Source organism: Antechinus flavipes, chromosome 5 (assembly GCF_016432865.1).
Source record: "Antechinus flavipes isolate AdamAnt ecotype Samford, QLD, Australia chromosome 5, AdamAnt_v2, whole genome shotgun sequence".
Lineage (NCBI taxonomy): Eukaryota > Metazoa > Chordata > Mammalia > Dasyuromorphia > Dasyuridae > Antechinus > Antechinus flavipes.
This window is the reverse complement of record NC_067402.1, coordinates 201,334,942-201,340,144: the sequence shown is the minus strand read 5'-3', so window position 1 is coordinate 201,340,144 and position 5,203 is coordinate 201,334,942.

Below are 5,203 nucleotides of genomic sequence, written 5' to 3'. Positions count from 1 at the left end.
CTGAATCAAAGGGTATGCACAGCTTTATAGCTTTTTTGGGCATAGTTCCAAATTGCTCTCCAGAATGGGGATCAGGTCACAACTCCACCAACAATGCATTAGTATCCCAGTTTTCCCACCTTCCCTCCAACATTTTTCCTTATCTTTTCCTTCATCTTAGCCAATCTGAGAGATTGTTTTCATTTGTATTTTTCTAATCAATAGTGATATAGAGCATTTTTCATTATAGATGACCTTAATTTTATCATCTGAAAATTGTTTATATTCTTGGACCATTTATCAATTGGGGAATGACTTGTATTCTGATAAATTTGACAGAGTTGTTTATATATTTTAGAAATGAGACCTTTAGATATAAACAATTTTCAGATGAAGAAATTGAAATCATTTCTAGTCATATGAAAATGTGCTCTAAATCACTATTGATCAGAAAAATGCAAATTAAAACAACTCTTAGGTACCACTTCACACCTCTCAGATTAGCTAAAATGACAAAAAAAAAAAAAGATAATGATAAATAATAGAGGAGATATGGGAAAACTGAGACACTAATACAGTGTTGGTAGAATTGTGAATTGATGCAACCATTCTGGAGAGCAGTTTGGAATTGTGTTCTAAAGGTTATCAAATTCTGCATATCCTTTGACTCAGCAGTGCTACTACTGGGTCTGTATTCCAGGAAAACCATAAAGAATGGAAAAGAACCCACATGTGCAAAAATGTTTGTGGCAGCAAGATAATTGTACAAATATGTATGCCTATATTGGATTTACATATATATTTATCATACTTAACATATATTGTATTACTTGTCACCTAGAGGAGGGGGTGGGGGAAGGAGGGGAACTGAAATACAAGATTTTGCAAGGGTCAATGGTGAAAATTTATCTTTGCATATGTTTTGAAAATAAAAAGTTTTAATAAAAAATGAGACATTTATTAGAACCACTGCACTGGTTGTTAAGATTTTTTCCCCAACTTTGCATGTCCCTTTTAATTTTGTTTCTGTTGATTTTGTTTGTACAAAACCTTTTTAATTTAATGTAATCAAAGTTGTCCATTTTGCTTTTCATAATGTTCTCTAGTTCTTCTTTGGTCATAAAATTCCTCTCTTTTCCAAAGATGTGATGAGTATATTATCTTTACTGTGCTAATTTGTTTATTGTATCATCCCTTATGCCCAAATCATGTAGCCATTTTGACCTTATTTTGGTATGGGGTATGAGATGTAAGTCTATGCTGAGTTTCTGACATACTATTTTCCATTTTTCCCCAGAAATTTTTGTCAAGTAGTGAGTTCTTATTCCTGAAGCTAGAGTTTAGGGGTTTATCAAATACTAGACAGGCCTTGGTTATTGTGTATGTGTATCTAATCTATTCCATTGCTCCATCACTCTATTTCTTAGCTAGTACCAAATAGTTTTGATGATTGCTACTTTATAATATAGTTTTAGGTTTGGTACTGCTAAGCCACCATCTTTTATATTTTTCTCATTAATTCCCTTGACCTTTCTTATAGATGAATTTTGTAATTATTTTTTCTAGTTCTATAAAATAATTTTTTGGCAGTTTGATTGGTATAGCACTGAACAAGTAGACTAATTTAGGCAGAATTGTCATTTTTATTATATTAGCTTGATTGTACCCATGAGCAATTGATATTTTTTCCAATTCTCTACATCTCACTTTGTGTGAGATGTGTTTTGTAATTGTATTCATATAGTTCCTGGGTTTGTCTGACAAGTAGACATCCAAATATTTTATTTTGTCTTCAGTTATTTAAAATGGAATTTCTCTTTCTTTCTCTTGCTGATATAACATATAGAAATGCTGATGATTTGTGTGAATTTATTTTATATCCTGCAACTTTCTTAAAGCTGTGAATTGTTTCAAGTAGATTTTTGGATGATTTTCTAGGATTCTCTAGGCATATCATCATACCATCTACAAAAAGTGATAATTTTATTTCCTCATTGCCTATTATAACTTCTTTAATTTCTTTTTCTTTTCTTATTGCTAAAACCAACATATCTAGTACAATGTTGAATAATAGTGATGAAAATGAACATCTTTGTTTCACCCCAGTCTTATTGGGAATGTGTGTAGCTTCTCTCCATTACAAATAAAGCAGTATCTAAAATACTGCTTATTATTTTAAAGAAAGATCCTTTTATCCCCATGCTCTCTACTATTTTAATAGGAATGGTGCTGCATTTTTTTCACCCTTCAGTGTCTTTTCTTTGATATCATCATATCAGAATCCATTCACAACCTCACTCTCCATGTAAACTCCCCTTCTGTCTGCCCCAGTAACTGATATAGTTCTCAAGAGTTACAGATATCATTTTCCCCATCTAATTTCACCTTAAAATAATACATATTTTCCTTTGTTTACCTTTCTAATGCTTCCCTTGAGTCCTATGTTTGTAGACAAATTTTTGTTCCTTCTAGTTTTTTTTTTAAAAATAAATGACTTACTTCATTGAAAATCCATCTCCTCCCCTGAAAGATAATGCTGAGTCTTACTCAATAACTAATTTTTGGTTGTAATCATAGGTCCTTTGCCTTCCAGAATATGGTATTCCAGGTCCTCCAATCCTTTATTGTAGAAGTTGCCAGATCCTAGGTAATCCTGACTGTTTCTCTTTGATATTTGAATTGTTTTTGTCTGGCAACTTGTAGTATTTTTCCTTGAGATTGTAGTTCTGGAATTATTGTTGCAAAATTTTCCTTGTAGAAACTCTTTCCAAAGATGATCAATGGATTCTGTCAATGAGTATCTCTCCCTCTGTTTCTGAAATATCAGAGCAGTTTTCCTTGATGTCTTCAAGATCCAGATTCTTTTTTGGTCATGGTCTTCAGATAGGCTAAATATTTTACAATTAATTCTTCTGAATCTATTTTCTAGGTCAGCTGTTTATTCCAATGAAGTGTTTCACATTTTCTTCTATTTTTTCCATTCTTTTTAGTTTATTTGACTGATTCTTGATGTCTCATGGAGTTAATCGCTTCCATTTGCCTTGTTCTAGTTTTTAATATGTCATTTTCTTTACTTAGGTTTTGTATCTCTTTTTTCCATTTGGTTAATTCTACTTTTGAAGGTGGTGTTCTCTTTAGTGGATTTTTTTTCATTTGGCCAATTGTACTTTTTAAGGAGTTGTTTTCTTCAATTAATTTTTTCCTTTCCTTTTACAAGCTGCTGACTCTTGCTTGCTCTTCCAAGCTTCCAAGTTTGTTGACTCTCATTTATTTTCTCATTTTTTCCTTCTATCTCTCTTATTTGCTTTTTAAAGTTTTTAATGAACACTTTCAAGAAGCCTCTTTAGGATTGAGACCAATTCATATCACTCTTTGGGATTTCCTCTTTGAGTATTTTGTCAACAAGGAAGTTGCTGTTTTGGTCTTCCCTGTCACTATAATACCTTTCTATCCCAAAGGTTCTTTTCCGTTTCTTTAACATTTTCTTACCTTTTCTTTGGTATTTCCTCTTTTTTTTTTTTTTTGACTTTTATGGTCAAAATCTGCCCTTGGGGTAAATGGATAGCTTCCCAAGTTTCCTGTGCAGCTCTGAGCCTTGTCTTTGATCATAGAGGCCCCTTGGCTACAGGAGCTCCTTGTGTTTGCAAGGGCTAACTTTATCTGTTCTTTCCAGGAAACAGCCTGGTTTCCCAGAATTTGCCTTCTGAGCTGGTACTGGAGGGTTTCCCATTGATCTGCTTCTCTACTGAGCCAGGGCAAAGGGTCCCAGTTGCTGATTTGCTGTGATGAAGACCTTGTCACTGACTTTCCCAGAGTCTGTCTGAGCTAGGCTGAAACCCTTTTCATCCCAGTAAGACTGACCTTTCTTGAAGCTTTTCCAATCTTTTTTTTTTTTTTTGGCTGAGGCAATTAGGGTTAAGTGACTTGCCCAGGGTCACACAGCTAGGAAGTATTATGTGTCTGAGACCAGATTTCACTCGGGTCCTCCTGATTTCAGGGCTGATGCTCTATCCACTTTGGCACCTAGCTACCCCTTTCCAATGTATCTTGAGCTGGAAACTGGTTTCATTCCATTAGACTCTGTTCAGAGGCTTGGTTTCATGTGGTTTATTGAGGGAAACTGAAAGTGTTCAGGCAATTTCCTGACTTTATTCTGCCATCTTGGCTCCACCCCTGGAAGTCATCATTATAGATTACTTTTTTTTTATTCTGCCCATTATTTTTGCTATTCCAGCCATAAATTCTTTCAAATAACCCAGGACCAATACATTTATGCTGCCATATACTTCTCAAATTCCACAGGTTTTTGTCTCATAAAATGTTGAATTATTTTTTCTTTATGTCTGTTTTATTTAATGCCTAAATTATTTTATTATATCTGGAGATCATATTTCCTTCTATTGTTATTGTTTTTCCTGTCAAATTTATCTGCTATGCAAAAAATCTTTGAGGTTTTTTTCTTTCTTGAAATCTTTGGTAATTTTTGTATTTTCTTCCCCTCATTTTCTCTATTATTCACTTTCTGACTTTTTCTCTTCTGTGATTTTTCCAGGGACTTTGTCTCAAAGCTTTTAGCCTCTTCCCACATGGGACAATTCAAGGTTCACCAGGCTAGATCTCTGCCCCCAATTTATTTTTGGTTAATCAGAATTGATTCCAGCTGTATTCTGTGTTCTTTCCCTCAGGCTTGGTGAAGTGCCACACAGCCACAATAGGGTGGGAGGGAGGGAGGGAGAGAGGGAGAGAGAGACAGACAGAGAAAGAGAGAGAGGTGTTAGTTTTTCCTTCATGTCTAGCACCAGCAGTTCAAAGCTTTAAAATATTAGTGCAACTGAGTTTTGCCCCCAATCAGCTTTTGCTTTAAAAGGACTATGATTACATTAGCTGGTTGTTGTGGCCTCAGCAAATTTCTGCAGCGAGGGGCCAAACACCATAGTAGTGGAGGGGAGGGGTGAGGGTTTTTTTTAAGCCTTGTAAGCTTTTGTAAGACGTGTGAAATCTTATTGCTTGTAACATGTGATATGAGGCAGAGGTACTGAGTGAATTTAAAGTCAGTGAGCATCAGTTCATTGTTTGGTTGTGGGGATTTTTAGTCATTTTGGGGACTCCTGGATGTATAAGACCCATCAATAGCAATCTTTGGCATCTGAGTGGTCATGGGGACCATGTCCTCTCATCTTATTACTAGTCCTCTATCTTATTACTCACATGACTAGCAAATTTC